Source organism: Macaca mulatta, chromosome 10, assembly GCF_049350105.2.
Source record: "Macaca mulatta isolate MMU2019108-1 chromosome 10, T2T-MMU8v2.0, whole genome shotgun sequence".
Taxonomy (NCBI): Eukaryota; Metazoa; Chordata; class Mammalia; order Primates; family Cercopithecidae; genus Macaca; species Macaca mulatta.
The window spans coordinates 14590320-14607376 of NC_133415.1; the positions used below are offsets into that span (position 1 = coordinate 14590320).

The 17057-nt window shown below is 46.6% G+C and overlaps 1 pseudogene; it reads right to left on the bottom strand.

The window, feature by feature from the left end:
- Positions 1-16605: 16605 nt before the first annotated feature.
- LOC114670707 (small nucleolar RNA U13) lies at positions 16606-16687 on the bottom strand (annotated as a pseudogene).
- Positions 16688-17057: the final 370 nt, after the last annotated feature.

Below are 17057 nucleotides of genomic sequence, written 5' to 3' on the forward strand. Positions count from 1 at the left end.
ATATTTTCTTTTTTATTTAAAAATAAAATTGTATTTTTCTTTCCATTAAAAAAATTTTTTTACTCATCAACATAATAGAAAACTGTTTAGAAACCACATCTGTAGAGGTATGGAAACAGAGAAGTAAGCTGTAATCAAGAACAACAAGGTCTCCAACCTGAGCTTTGTAGAACAAACTCCGGTGTGGGGAAAAAGGCAGGAACTCAGTTGTCAGAGGCCACACAGGGTGGCCCAGTTCTCAGAAGCAAGGCTGAGCCCAGGGATGAGGACGGAGGCTCAAGGAAATCTAGGCACAACTGTGACCCTGTGAACCCCTCCTGCCCTGGGTCAGGGCTGGTCCTGGGGCTGAGGATGGAACTGAGCCTCCAACTGGGCAGTGGGGGAGGGGCACAGGTGTCTCAGTCACAGAAAGAGGAGGACCCAGGAGCAGGAGGCAGACAGGTCACCACTGAGAACAAGAGAGGCCTGAATAGGCAGATCCTGCAAGTGTGGTTCAAGGCATGCAGCTGCCTCTATTCCCCATTTTTGGCTCAGTTGACCCCTTCCCATAAGCAACCGTGTGTGGGCACTTCTCTGGCCTTAGCAGAACCAGTGGCCTAGGGCAAGTCCTCTTACAAGAGACAAAGAGACACTGGGAGTAGGGGCCAGGGGGTGGGGGGTGGCCAAAGAGTCACATTCTGGCACATGGAGTTTGAGGCATCTCATCTCTGGAACATATAAGGGAAGAGGTTCTACAGGTCATTGAATTCATAGCTGTTAGGTTTGGGGGAAGAACACTTACTTAGTAAAACCTTTAAGTAAAAGCTTGAGAGAGCCTGCAAACTTGAAAGCAGAGCAGGTAGAGCGGGATGAGAAGAGGAGCACTGAAGACCCATGGGGACACTGGTGCCTAAGAGGCTGGCTGAGGTGCTTAGGAGGCCAGGAAGGGAACAGAGAAGGGACAGTCAGAGTGGGAAGGAGAAAGCAGAGTGTGGTGGGAAGCATAAAAAGGGAGATAGTTTTAAGGCACTAGGAGTGGCCATGTTGCTGGTGTTGTGTCTGAGAGGTCAAGGCAGGGGTGAATCCATCTGGTTAGGTGATGTGGAGCTCCTCTGTGATGCTGGCGGGAGACCATTCTAAAGCCAGGTCATAATAAATAGAAAGAGGAGTGAATAGGAAATGGGAAAATGAAGACAGCTCTTTGGAAAAGCTTGACTAGAAAGAGGAGAAAGAGACAGTATGGAAATCTAAGGTGAACACTTGAATGGGGTGGGGGGCATTTTTTTTTTTTAAGATGAAAGACAGTTGGTTATGTTTTCAGGTCCTAGGAAATATACCATAAACTTATGAGATACATGAAAAACAGGGGATTAATTAAAGGGGTGAGGAATGTGAGAGGGATAGATGCTAGCTCATACTTGGTGGCAGTGTAGGAAAGTTGAGAGACAGTGACTGGGAAACAGGGATTCTCTGAAGCTGGGTTTATTAAGTCCAAATGACCAAGTGCCTGATGTTGGGGACATTTCTGACATTGTGTATGTATGATCATGTGATCCCAGGTTACATCCAATCTAACCAGCAAACAAATGCCTGTCATAAGAACAAATGATTGATTGCTGCCTAACAAACCACCTCCCAAGCTTAATGGTTGAAAACAACAACCATTTATTATTTGTAACCATTCTGTGGGTTGGCTGGGATCACCTGGGTGGTTCTTCTGTTCCACAAAGCTGGCAAGGTCATTCATGTGGCTGCATTTAGCTGGGAGCTTGACTAGGATGGAGTGAGAGAGGGCTTCACTGGCTCCTTCCCCTCCACATGACCTCCCATCCTCCAGGGCTTCTCTCTTCACATAGCTTCTGTAGTAGGAGAGCCTGGACCACTTTGCATCATGGCTGACTTCCAAGAGAGCAAAAGAAGCTGCAAGGCTTCTTATGGCCTAGTCTCAGAAATCATTTAGCTTCACCCCCACTGCATTCTACTGGCCAAAGGAAGTCACAAGGAGGCCCAGATTGAAGGGGAGGGGAAAGAGATTCCACATTCTAATAGAAGGAGCTGCAAAGTCACAAGGTGGAGGAGCATGCAGGATGAGAGGGACTGTGGTCACCAAGTTTGGAAACACCTGAGCACAGTACATCTCAGGAGTCACTGTTCTAGCTAACTCTTCATTCTCAAACATAGGGAAGCATTTCAGATGCAATTTGCAGTAAACATGTCTTATGCTTTTTAAACTGCTCAGTGAATGTGCATTAGATGAAAAAAAATCATTTTAAATGAACATTATAATTATACTTTTATTACATAAATGTGCATTTGTGGTAAAATTACAAACAATGTTTTACAAAAAGGAAAAACGGAAGTCAACTGAAATTCCACTCCCTGAATAACATGCACAGCAGGCATATAACCCTGCAGGCTCTTGGACTTACAAACAGAAACTCAATCTGTAATTCTTTCAGCCAGAAATCCCTTTTCTAACAAATTAATTCTTAAAAGATATATAGTCTTCTTTGAATAATCATTGAAAATCATTAAGTGAAACTTGAGATGTTATGGGAAAAGAAAAAGATGTTGAGTTTAAACCTCATTTTCTGGATGTCTAGTATATGTCTGGGAGTATGCTAGGCTTTGAGGATTCAAAACTGCACAAAACCTACCTCACTTCTGCTCTCAAGTTGCTTATGGAACAATAGGAGAGAGAGATGCACAAAAAGAGAATTTCAGTTAATTGTAGTGGGAGCTACAGCAGAGGGGTGCACTGAATGCCAGAGGAGAGGAGAGGGAAGAGGAAGGGGAGGGACAAGGAGGCAAGAGGAGAGATAGAGCAAGTTTCTTGCCTACACCTGAGGAGAAGGTCAATACACCAGGACAAGAGGGAAAAGGGGAAAACATGAATGAACACAGGCAGATGGAAAAAGAAACTTATGAAAGAAGAGTCTTTGATGCTACATATTATGTCCCAGGTTTGGTTTTGTTTTTAAAATTTCCAGATTCAAATTTTTTTCCTTTCTAAAAACGTGTTTTATTGTTAAGTACAAATATCCCAAGCCACATGAAACATCTTTAGCTTAATAAATAATTACAAGGCCAGGCAAGGTGGTTCATGCCTATAATCCTAGCACTTCGGAAGGCTGAGGTGGGAGGATTGCTTGAGGCCAGGAGTTCAAGATCAGCCTGGGCAACATAGTAAGACCCCCCTCTCTACCAAAAGAAAGTATTTAAATTAAAAAATAAATCATTGTAAGGTGAATATCCTTGGATTATTCCCCTCCCTACAGTCCGCACAGGAGATAGAAGCTTGCCACCCACCCACAGCCCTGCACTGCTCCAGACAAACCTCCCAGTCCCCAACCCAGGAATCCTGTGTCCTAATTTCCATGTCAGGGTCTATCATTTTCTCATGTTGTTTTATCACTCTGTGTGTATCTCTGAACACTATCACTTGGTGTTGCCTGTTTTTAATCTATAATTTCCCCTCCACTTCTCTCTTTTTCTTCCTTGCAAAGTATTTGCCTATGCAGTTTTTCCCACGTACTTTTTGTGCTGAAATTGAAGCAGTCAGTTGTAAACACACATTGATTATTTCAAGAGTAAAATGCTGCAATAAGTAATGATTATGAAAGCTATTAATTTTATGAAGAAAGACAATAATTAAGAACTTTAAATAGCTGAGTAGAAAAAAGATTATTAATACAAATATTAAGAGAATGTATTTGCTCAATCATTTTACGAAGATTATAGACTGAGCTTATAAAGTTTAAATAACAATAAAAAGCAGAACAATGGTGATTTAATTATATTATAAATGTAATATTGGCAGAAATTTTAGAGAAGTAGCAGTTCTCACACGAAACTAAATCCCTTTAAGAACTCTATTTCATTTTTAGCGGCTTAATTTCATTTAAGCCAGGGGTCCTTCAAGCAAAAGCACTATTTGAGAATTCTCTACATCTTGTGAGGAATACTTTAGAAGCAAAATGTCGGCTTCGTCATGTCCAAATCTCACAAAGATAAAACTACTCTAAAATCAGTACATATCCAAGATAAATCATCTTTGAGTCAGACATAATAAAGACAATGGAGAGAATGAAGAAAGACATTGCTAAAAATAAACAAAGCACTTCAAACGTGTTTTGCTCTGATTATTCAAATGTCAAAACAACAGACTTTACAAGAATGCTTTAGGAAGGAAACTCCACACAGTTTTGAGTCTCTGGAGGATAATTTAAACAAAATGTTTATAGAAATGACTGCTATAGATGGCCAAGCATTTTTGGAAACTGAAGATGAAGGTTTTGGGAATCCTCCTGAACCATTAATCCTAAGTGCAGAGTTCCTTCTAGGAGCAAATTGCCAGAAACATTTATCTGAATAACGTACCACTATGCCCTGAAAGATTAGGGAAATTATCCAAAGGGTTTGTTGAACAGGAGTGTTTATTAAGCATGGCGGGAGTGTGGGAGAGGAAACCCAGGAGCTACGTGTAGCAAAAAGAGTTGAGAAATTGGTATTCTTCCCCAGAAAAATGTCAACATTTAAAGTTTGGATACCAACATTGATAAAAATGAAACTGTAGTAAGTTTTTGTCTCTGGAATATTGGTATTTCAGGTTTATTCTTGTATCCCGTAAGTGTGTTCTATGATGATGATGGTGCTTGGACCTTCTTAAGAGTCCCAGGCTCTGCTTATGAAGGTGTCAGCAGAACAGAGGGCTGGAACACCCCCCAGGCTCAGAGGGATGCTGGGTCACAGGGGGACCAGGGACGGAGGTTGAAGGGCTCTCCCAGGCACACGGGGCTTGGGAGCTAGAATATAGACTGATAAATGCCTTCCAATACCCAAATTTTACAGATGAGGAGAGGTCAGAGCCAGGTTCAGAGACAGCGGGGAGCACACCTAAGTTTACACAGCCAGGCAGAGGCTAAGTTGAGGCTGGAGTTCATCTCTCTTGGGAAGGAGAACATGGGTCCTTCCTGATGCTTCTAAGGTCCTGTTTCCAATCATCTCTTTGGGGCTTAACATTTCTCTTGTGAGCTCATCATCTGTGAATCCATCTAAATCTCATCATTCTTTTTTTTTTTTTTTTTTTTTTTTTTTGAGGCGGAGTCTCGCTCTGTCGCCCAGGCTGGAGTGCTGTGGCCGGATCTCAGCTCACTGCAAGCTCCGCCTCCCGGGTTCCCCCATTCTCCTGCCTCAGCCTCCCGAGTAGCTGGGACTACAGGCGCCCGCCACCTCGCCCGGCTAGTTTTTTGTATTTTTTAGTAGAGACGGGGTTTCACCGTGTTAGCCAGGATGGTCTCGATCTCCCGACCTCGTGATCCGCCCGTCTCGGCCTCCCAAAGTGCTGGGATTACAGGCTTGAGCCACCGCGCCCGGCCCTAAATCTCATCATTCTATTTTTCAGCCTGAACTCACCCTCCACCCGTGCCTGCCCAAGTATGAGAAGATCTCCAAGGTAACTTTCCTACAGAACATAGCTGTGTCTCTATCTGAAGCCCAAATGTTCAAGCACACAGTCCTTTAATTCCCCTTTACATTCAGTTCCCTTCCTGATGTTGCATATTCCACAAAAGAGGTTTTCTATTCTACCGCCATCTCAGCCTCTGGGAGGTTCTCCAGGAATCTGTCTAGAAACCAGGACTTGGAGTTTATCAGAAAGAAACTGGCATCAACTTAGAAAACCAGCAAGGCAAGTGGAATGGGAATGAGGGTGAGTTAGAGGTTCACCTTTTCCAAAGAGAGCGTAGATTCCACTCCATTGCCCCATAGAGTTTTTTAAGGACATACAGGCCAGGAAGCCTCTCCTCTCAGGACAGGCTTGGAACAATTCCGGGAGCAGGCAGCCTTGGCACATGAATGAAATGAGGAAGCATGACTGGGACCCAGGCCAAAGGGACACTGCTGTCCAGGGATTGACAAACGTGACCCCCAATACCACCTGGGATGCCCACCAGCACCTTCAAAGATAAACTAAGTCATGTAGACAGAATACCTACATGCTGTGATCTGTCCGAGTGCTTCATACATACCTACTAAAAAATCCATCTAATAATCCTGAGAATGAGGGGCTATTATCATCTCCATTGTAGGGATCAGAAAACTGGGGATCAGAGAGGTTAAGTGGCTTGCCCAAGGCCAGACAGCTAGCAAGGGGCAGAGCTGAGATTTAAACTCAGATAGGGTGGTTCCAGCTACACAATCAATCATTATAGGACATTGCTTATCTTGACACCACCTTCCATAACTGAGTTACAGGAAATTTACCCTTCTGGTCAATTCTCATAGCTAGACCCAGAACCTGCACAAGGCTCATTTATCATTGTTCAGTTTTAAAGTATTTTATCATTTAATGTTTTTATAAAAAGATACTTTAGAAATTGCAGTTATCACTGTCTATAAGAAGCTTTGGCTTTGATATTTTCCCATGTTCTACTTTACACATACCACATACATTTCTGCATTGCACACACATTGCAGCCTGGCCAGGGGTACTGAGCTCTTGCTACTCAGGGAGCTGGGAGGCTGAGAAGCATCTTCTTCACCAAGGGAAGGGACCAGCAGTGAGAGTCTCTCTGCACTCTCTTGGTGGGCAGTGAGGCTAGACATTTCCTTGTGGCAATGAGATGCAGCTTCCTGAGCTCCAGGCAGCAGAAATCCCCAGCAGACCCTGTGCTGGGTCAGTTTTCCCAGGCCCTAATGTTTCAAGGCATGGCTGTGGGTGGAGGGCATGAAGGATGAGTCCAGCACCAGCGATCCTCTGAGAAGCATCCTCCTACTTCCACTCCATGCACATCGCAGACTGAGCTCCTCCTGGCCAGCCCTGGGTCTGGTGCCTCTCTGCATTCCCAGCGCACTGAAGGGGCTCAAGGAAGCCAAGTGGGACCACCCAAGAGAGAAAGAATGCTGGGGACAGGACATTAGCTCAGACCCTTTGTGTCCCCTGAATGCCCTCTCTGTGCCAGCACCATGATTTCACACACATGCAGGGTTGCCAAAGAGAGTTCAGGGTCCCCAGGGCGCCCCAGGCATTCCCTGAACACCCTCCAGTACTCCACTCCAGGCAGGACTTTCCCCACCAGGGAAGGGCATCCTATACTGTTCCCAGCCAGGTCCCCTTCCTGGCAGCAGTAATTCAAGAATCATCAAAGCAGAACGTCAATGGTTCCCACCATTCCCTCTCCTCCTCCCTGCCCTTCTCCCCAACACAGGAAAAAGACAGGAAGAAAAGGCAGCCACCAATCTCTGAATTCTAAACATCAGGACTCAATGTGCCCATCTCTGTGGCCTACACAGGGCACCCAGTCTTTATGTTACCAAGTGAGGTCCCTCAGTGTGTGTGCACAGCCTCATACCTGGCTGGATAGAACCAGAGATGCAAAGTAGAAAAGCATGAGCTCTGGAGTTTCTGTCCTCAAGGAGTTGCTCATCCATCCATCCATCCATCCATCCATCCATTCATCCATCCATCCATCCACCCACCCACTAATCCATCCATCCATCCATCCATCCATCCATCCATCCATCCATCCATCCATCCATCCATCCATGCGTTCATTCTGATACCTTCCAATACCCAAATTTTCCAACACACAATTTGAAGTGCTACCTCTGTGCCAGGACATGTGCAGATAACCAGGGAGAGAGATATGAATCAGGTGTGTTTGTAGGGGGCTGGGGGTGGGCATGAACACTGAGCACTCCAGGACTGTGTAGGAAGAAGGGACAGGGCAAAATAGGAACCAAGGAAAATACAAGGGATTTAGCTGACTCCGATTGTAGGTTACCATGTGACAGGCATTATTTCACTTGGTTCCTTCAAAATCATTTTGGGGTTTGTAGATGACCATCTCCAAGTAACAGATGACAGTTTTGGGGCCTTCAGAAGTAATATGCAGATAAATTGCACGCGGTCTTACTAGAGGTGGGAGTCCAACCCGGGTCTGTCTGGCTCTGGGCTCACACCAGCTGTGGTTGTTGGAGCCACTCCCATCTGCATCCCCATGAGGAGTCAGGGAAGGCTGCATGGAGGAGGCCCTGCGTCAGCTGAGGCTTGAATGATGCATAGGAGTTTATAGTAATTTTTTTCAGTTTTATTCTGTCTGTGTTTAATTTAGATAGTTTCAATTACTATATTTTCAAATTCACTAATATTAAGCCAATTCGATGACGTTTTCTTATGTTGTAGTCTTATCTGTGGTAGTTTTGTTTTTATTTTGACATCTTCCATTTCTGTTCTTTTCATGTTTTTGAAAAATTATTCAACCTATTCATAATAACTGTTTCAAAGCCCTTGTCCACCAGCTCCATAATGAGCTGCATCATTTTGGGGTTCTATCTTTGACTGGTTTTTCTCTTGTTATGAGTTACATTTTCTTGCTTCTTTCTACGTGTAGTAATTTCTTTTTCTTTTTTTTTTTTTTTTTTTGAGATGGGGTCTCACTCTGTCATCCAGGTTGGAGTGCTGGGGCACGATTTCAGCTCACTACAACCTCCACCTAAGAGGCCCAAGTGATCCTCCCGCCTCAGCCTCCCGAGTCACTGGGACTACAGGTGCACACCACCACGCCTGCCTAATTTTAAATTTTTTTATTATTATTATTATTTTGCAGAGACAAGGTCTCAACATGTTGTGCAGGTTGGTCTCAGACTCCTGGGCTCAAGCCATCCTCCTGCCTCAGTCTTCCAACATGCTGGGATTACAGGTGTGAGCCACTGCACCTGGCCTACGTATAGTAATTTCTGACTGGATGCTGAATGCTGTTTATTTTATGTTGGTGACTGCTGAATTGTGTTGTCTTTCTTCAAAAAGTGTTGGATTTTATTCTGATGAGTCACTAAGTTACTTGCAGATCAGTGACATAGTTTGGGTATTTGTCCCCACCCAAGTCTCATGTTGAAATGTAATCCCCAATGTTGGAGGTGGGGCCTGGTGGGAGGTGTTTGGATCATGGTCAGGAGGATCCCTCCTGAATGGCTTGGGCCGTCCCCTTGGTGATGAGTGAGCTCTCACTCTGAGTTCACAGGAGATCCGGTCATTTAAGAGTGTGGCACCAGCCAGGCATGGTGGCTCACGCCTGTAATCTCAGCACTTTGGGAAGTGGAGGCAGGCAGATCACTTGAGGTTAGGAGTTTGAGACCAGCCTGGCCAACATGGTGAAACCCCGTCTCTACTGAAAATATAAATGTTAGCCAGGTGTGGTGGCGTGTGCCTGTAATCCCAGCTACTCAGGAGGCTGAGGCAGGAGAATAGCTTGAACTGGGGAGGTGGAGGTTGCAGAGAGCCGAGATTGTGCCACTGCACTCCAACCTGGAGACAGAGCGAGACTCCGTCTCAATAATAATAATAATAATAAAAACATTAAAAAAAAACTAAAATAAAAGTGTGTGGCAGTTGCCTCTGCACTCATGCCATCTGTCTCTCTCACTTGTTCCAGCTTCCATCTGTCTCTCTCACTTGTTCCAGCTTTCACTGTGTGACGTATCTTCTCTCTTCACCTTCTGCCATGATTGTAAGCTTCCTGAGGCCTCCCCAAGAAGCCAAGCAGATGCCAGTGCCATGCTTTCTGCACAGCCTGCAGAGCTGTAAGCTAATTAAACCTCTTTTCTTTATAAATTACCCAGTCTAGGTATTTATTGATTTATAGCAATGTGAGAATGACCTAATATGGAAAATATCCCACTCTCAGTGCCAATTTTCTGCATTAGGTCATTTTCACACTGTTATAAAGAAACACCCAGGACTAGGTAATTTATAAAGAAAAGAGGTTTAATTGGTTCACAGTTCTGCAGGCTGTACAGGAAGTATGGTGCTGGCATCAGCTCAGTTTTTGGAGAGGCCTCAGCAAGCTTCCAATTGTGGCAGAAGGTGAAGGGAGAGCAGGCACGTCACAGTGAAAGCAGGAATGAGAGAGAGAGAGAGAGAGAGAGAGAGATCAGCGTAGGGGTAGATACCATACATTTTTAAATGACCAGATCTCCTGTGAACTCAGAGCGAGAACTCACTCATCCCCAAGGGGATGGCCCAAGCCACTCACGAGGGATCCCCCAACCATGATCCAAACACCTCCACCAGGCCCCACCTTCAACATTGGGGATTACATTTCAACATGAGATTTGGATGGGGACAAAAATCCAAACCATATCAATCAGTTTGATCTTTTAAGGTTTGTTTTTAAGCTTCCTTGAGCACTTTTTATTATTACTACTATTATTATTATTATTACTTGAGATGGAGTCTTTTTTTTTTTTGAGGCGGAGTCTTGCTCTGTCCTCCAGGCTGGAGTGCAGTGGTGCAATCTCTGCTTACTGCAACTTCCGCCTCCTGGATTCATACAATTCTTCTGCTTCAGTCTCCCAAGTAGCTGGGATTAGAGGTACCTGCCACCATGCCTGGCTAACTTTTGTATTTTTAGTAGAGATGGAGTTTCACCATGTTGGCCAGGATGGTCTCAAACTCCTGACCTCAAGTGATCCACCCGCCTTGACCTCCCAAAGTGCTGGGATTACAGGCGTGAGCCACCGTGCTGGCCTAGAGCAGTTTTAGAACGGCCCTCTCCTGGGCTGGTTTAGTGCTGGCACTAAAGTGCTTTTCTTCTTGATTCTCTACTGAATGTGTGAGGTGCTCAGCAGAATTCCTATTCTGGCTAGTTGGAACTTGAACATCTCCAGCCCTTGGTGAGTTCTGGAAATTATTCAGATACATCTCTCTATGTATTATTTACGCAGCCTAGTGGAGCTTCACCCCACACATGCATGGTTTAGTGTTCAGCAGTACATGCAAGGGGATCTCTATGTAGATTTGCTGGGTCTCTTTCTCTGTGTAGCTCTTTCTACTCTTGTTTTCTACACCAAATTCCAGCTTCTTTTGCCTCCTCAGACTCAGACCCCTATCACCCAACACAGCAAGACTGCCATGGTCATGTTGGAGTTCTTCTCCCTACATCACAGTCCAAAAAGTAGTAGCAAGGTAGAAAGGTAGGCACGGTGGCTTATGCTTGTAATCCCAGCACTTAGGGAGGCCGAGGTGGGCAGATCACCTGAGGTCAGGAGTTCGTGACCAGCCTGACAAACATGAAGAAACCCTGTCTCTACTAAAAACACAAAATTAGCCAGGCGTGGTGGCGAGTGCCTGTAATCCCAGCCACTCAGGAAGCTGAGGCTGGAGAATCGCTTGAACCCGGGAGGCAGAGGTTGCGGTGAGCCAAGATTGCGCCACTGCAGTCCAGCCTGGGCAACAAGAGCGAAACTCCATCTCAGAAAAAAAAAAAAAAGAAAGAAAGAAAGAAAAAAAAAAAAGAAAAGAAAGGTAGGATGATCATAGGACCCACCATGTTTGTTTTCCTTCTCTGAGAGATCATATGGAAGGATGTCCTCTTTTCTAACAGCTGAAAACAGATTTTTAATATCATCTGTTCAGTTTTATACTTCTAAAGTAGAAGGCTAAATCTGGTCCTAGTTACTCCATTATGACCAGAAGGAGAAGCCCCTCCCTCCCGCCATGCCTGTCTTTTGACCCTCCTCCTCCACTTGCAGCCATTTGACCCATTTGGGTGTTGACTTTGATGCAAGTCAGGGGTGCCTGCATTGGCGTCTGTGCATGCGGTTGTGGGTGTGTGTGTTTGCATGGTGGCTGGGTATGCATGAGTCCTTAAGGTGGAGGTGGGGCGTGGGAATGGGGTGCAGGGGAAGTGGGGCGTGGGAATGGGGTGCAGGGGAAGTAGAGGTGTAACGGAAGTGGAGAGGTGTGAAATAGCTTCTTGGGAAGGGCAGAGTTCCTCCTTGCTACTGGGAAGTGTCATCTGGGGTTCTGGCGCATTAAGAGCCTCCCCTGCACTCCCGCCTCCGATGGTAATCCTGAATTTAAGTTAGACCAGCTGATGTGGTTTTGTTCAGCTGAGCATGGGCAGGGCAGGAAGACTGACAGTTCACCATTTCCTGTACCGAGAAGCCCCTCTGCCTCCTCAGGAACTCCACCCCTATCCTGTCCTCCTTCCTAGCTCCTTCCCAGCGTCCTCAAGGTTTTGTCAGCACCCTCATAGGGTGGTCAGGTCCCATCGGGGTTGTCCAAGCATGTGTGCGCAGGTATGTGTAGGTGTGTATGTGGGTGTGTGAGTGGGTGAAGGCTTGCATGTTTCATGTTTTCAGAAGTGTTGAGGAAGAAGAAAAGAAGACATCTGACTTTTCTCGTGACATCACAAAGGACAAGAAACTAAGAAATGCCTCAGGCTCCTGCAGAAAAGGAGGGATGGGCAGTAATAGCTTGGGGCGGGTGAGGAAGGATGGTGGAGTGTTTGGTGTTGAGTGAGGTGGCCCAAAGGGTGTCTGTGCATCCTCAAGACCCAGGAGGAGAAAGGCTCCATCTGTGGTGGGTGGATCCACAAAGCTTATCCACCAAAATCACTTGAAGAGCTTAACGCAGCTCACTTGGGCATCAACCCAGTAGCACCCAATACGAACACACAGAATCTACACCAGCACTGCAGGGATGGGTGAGAGCGGCAGAGGAGGAGATCCATACCAGGTGGAGAAGGCACAGGTCCAGGCTCCCCATACCCTCAACATGGCCCTCTCCCTCTTCATCAGCCATATCCCTGGGGAGACGAGAGGCGTGGATGGGCCTTATCCTGGCCCGCATCTCCTTTCTCAGGACCTGGGGTAGGATGGCAATTCATGGATGGAGGAATAGCAAGACCTGGTGAGATCAGCTTGGCCTGTCTCCCAGCTGGGCAGGAACACGGGACTCCAGGGCATGGAGGACCCCCACCCCCGCCCATGGCCAGCACCCACCTGTGCCGGCACCTGCCTGTCCAGAGCTGACCAGGAGAATGGTGCTGGCCTGGGAGCTGTTCCTCATGGCACTGCTGGCCCTGTGCTGGGGGCTTAGCCTGGTAGGGGCAGAAGGTGAGTTCCATGGCTCCCAACCCTTCCCTGTCCCCCTCCTCACTGCTGCACCCTGGAGGAAGCCAGCACCATGTCCCCGGGACCTTACCCACCCAACTTCCTCCTGCTCCCCTCACTTCATCTCTCCCCCCGCCTTCCCTGGGCCTCCTTCACTTCCCTTTTCCTGCACACTCCTGCTCATCCTGTCCTGGAAATTCCATCTGAGCATGTCTGGCTTCCCAGCCCATATTTCTCAGCACAGCACTCCAGGCCCCCAGGCTCCAGGGTGGCTGCTCTGGCCATTTCCCTTCCCCTCCTTCCCCAGCAGACACTCGCTGCGCCTCAGTGCTTCCCACCTCCAGACCTTTGCTCCTGCAGCGCCCTGGCCTGGGGTTCATCTCAGGGCTGGGTTTGTGCCTCATCCCAGGATGCTTGAGGGTTGGGGGGGCAGGGCCTGCCGCTGCTGCGTGTCTCCATCCTGCAGGGATTGCACGGTGCTTCTGTCAGGAGAGGAGGGTTCACAGGCAGAAACTTACCCCGGCAGACCCCTTCCCAAACCAGGGCACCTCTGCCCCAGATCAGCTGGGGGGGGTGGAGATAAGGGACCCTGCAGGGGAAAGAGGTGACCCCCTCCTGCCTCGCTTGTCAGAAACCGTCCTGCTGTGGACCCTGTGCTGCTACCGCGACTACACCAGTCACATCACTTGCAGGTGGATGGACACCCAGGTTGCCCAGCGGCTCATCAATGTGACCCTCATTTGCCGGGTGAATGAGTGAATGACGCTGGGTGTAGGGAACACGGGCAGGGGCTATGGTGTCCCCTGTGCCTGGCGTGGGCCGGTGGTGTAGAGAGGGACATGTCAGGTCACCAGGGAGAAGCTGGTGGCACATGCCTGTAATCCCAGCTTCTTGGGAGGCTGAGGCAGGAGAATGGTTTGAACCCGGGAGGCGGAGGTTGCAGTGAGCCGAGATCATGCCCTTTCACTCCAGCCTGAGTGTCAGGAGTGACAGTCTCAAATAAACACATAAATAAATAAACAAACAAACAAAGTCCCACTCTCACTGAAGTGGCTCTGCTGCCTCCGTCTTCCCCATCTCCCTTCGCTAAATGGGAGCTCCTAGTGGCTCAAGCAAAACAAGGAGGATTTTGTTTTGTTTTTAAGTCTCTTTTGCCACCATTCCTTTCCAACTGCAGCATCCGATCCACCAGCAAATGCCGCCAAGCTTATCTCAAGCAGAACGTGACTCTCATCCACGCCAGCCCCACCACCCTGGTGCACACCACTTCCTGCCACCTGGATATTCCAGAAGCCTCCTAACAGGGCTCCCTGCTTCCAACGTTGCCACATTCCCACCTCAGTCTATTCACAACTGAGGACCCTCAGGAATCCTTTCAAAGCATTCATCAAAGTCTGCAATGCCTTTGCTCATAACTGTTTCCCAGTCACTCACAGTGAGATCCAATCCCGATCCAAGACCCGAAGGCTTCTTCATTGAGTGGTGAGCACTCAACGAACCTTTGAAGAGTGAGTGATCCTCATGCACGGTGGGCCAAGCTGTGTCCTCTCCCAGCAGGGACCCTCGGGAGCCCATGTCCTGCTAGCTCAGTGATGACATGCTCTGGTCAGCCTGCCCCTGTCCTTGCTGTGTGCCCAGGAGATGTGTCATTACCTACCACAGTTTTGTCATCATCAGTGACATTGACTACTTCTCATTCCAGCCAGACAGGGCTCTGGGCGCCCGGCTCACCGTCACTCTGACCTAGCATGGTGAGGAACTGGGGGCCCTGGCTGGGGCAGGTCTCCTGTGTGAACGGCCCTCCATGTGGTTTCTATTTCTAGAAGGAAACAATGTTACAACAAATATTTATGTACCTACAGTTTTGGGTATGGGTCTGAATATTTCTAGAAGCATAACAATAAAGTCAAAAGGTGTACGTTTTTCATTTTGCTAGATATTGTCCAAGAAACAACTTCCCACTAAAGTGATATAAGAGTGCCTGGTCAAGAGAATGAGAAGTCAAGACAAAGAGTGGGAGAAAATATTGCAAAAGACATATCTTTTGGATAAAGGACTATTATCCAAATTATTCAAAGAACTCTTAAAACTCAACGATAAGGGCCGGGTGTGGTGGCTCATGCCTGTAATCCCAGCACTTTGGGAGGCTGAGGTGGGAGGATCACCTGAATCGAGACCCCGTCTCTACAAAATTCAAAAAACAAAACAAAACGAGAAAATGAACAATCCAATTAAAGACCAGAGTAGACACTTCATCAAAGAAGACATACAGATGTGAAAAGAGCGTATGAAAAGGCGCTCAGCATCATGCGTCATTAGGGAAATGCAAATTAAAACAACAACAAGATACTGCTACACACCGGTTAGAATGGCCAAAATCCAGAACAGGGACAGTACCAAATGCTGGCCAGGATGTGGAGGAGCAGGAACTCTCATTTATTGCTGGTGGGAATGCCAAATGGTGCAGCCACCTTGGAAGACACTTTTGCAGTTTCTTATAAAAGTAAACACACTTTAACCATATGATCAGCAGTTGTACTCCTTGGTATTTACTCGTATGAGTGGAAAACATGTCCACACAAAAGCCTGCACATAGATGCTTATAGCAACATTAACTGACAAAACTTGGAAGCAAAAAAAAGATGTCCTTCAGTAGGAGAATGGATAAATAAATTATGATACACCCAGACAATGGAATACTATGTAGCACTGAAAAGAAATGAGCTATCAAGCCGTGAAAGGACACGGAGGAAACTTAGCTGCATATTACTAAGCAAAAACAGTGACTCTGAATAGGCTACATACTGTGTGATTTCAACTATATGACATTCTGGAAAAGGCAAAAATATGGAGAGAGAAAAAGCATCAGTGGTTGCCAGAGGTTAGGGTGAGGGAGGGATGAAAAGTGGAGCACAGAGGGTTTTTAGGACAGTGAAACTATTCTGTGCCATGTTATAATGCTGGATACCTGTCAAGATGTATTTATGTAAACTATAGAGCTTGAGTGATAATGATGTATCAATGTAGGTTTATCAATTGTAACAAATATACCACTGTTGCCATGGATTGAATGTTTATATCCCTCCGAATCAGTGCGTTGAAATCCTTTTTGCTTTTTTTTTTAACTTCTTTTTCTCTAAGTTCATGTCAGATGGGTAATATGCCCACACGGTAACTGACAGAGCAGAAGCATCGCCATCTTGGACAAGCACTGCCGTTCTCAAGTTCCCCTTGATCAAAAATTGCCTAAATTCAAAGGGCATCAACCTAGTGACTAAGGTCAGCATGACCATAAACCACAAATGACATCTCCAACCAGAAACATTCCAACCTTAAGATAAATCCCTCCCCGACCAGAGACATGCCAGCCCAGAGATAACTTCCCCACGGGCGGAGAGACGTCAGCCTCAAGATAACCTCCCCTCCGGCCAGAGACATTCCAACCCCACCATAAACTTCTCCCCGACACAGAACCATTCCAAGCCTGTGATAAAGCTCTCTCACTCTAAAACCAATACATACTCTTGTTGTTTATAAGCCACCCGTCTGTTATTTTGGTTATAGCAGCCCAGTGGGCTAAGACAATTGCAGTGCAGGCTGTTGATATTGTAAGAGAGAATATTCCGACCAAAATTGGCCAGAAGCCCCTTTCAGGTTTATTCTCCAAAATAAACCTGTTTTTTGACTGTTGAGCCCCTTTTCTGGTTTCTTTCCTCTTTCTTTAACTCTTACAGTAACAAGGTTTGAAGGTGGCACATCTCACACATACTTGGGAACACCCAATCATCACGTCTATGAATTACAAAATGATCTGTGTTGAAATCCTACCCCACAAGGTGATGGATTAGGAGATGGGCCTTTTGGAGGTGCTTAGTTCATGAGGGCAGAGACCTTAGGAACGAGATCAGTGTTTTTATAAAAGAGACCAGAGAGACTCCCTTGCTCCTTCGGCCATACGAGGTTACAGTGAGGAGGCTTCATCTATGAGGAAGCAGGCCCTAACCAGACACCAAATCTGCCAGCATGTTGATCTTGAACTTCCCAGCCTCCAGAACTGTGAGAAATAAATGCTCTTGTTTATAAGCCACTGGTCTATGTTAAGTTGGGGAGGCTGTGCATGTGTGGGGCAGGGAATATATGGGAATTCTGAGCTGCCCACTCAATTTTGCTGTGAACCTAAA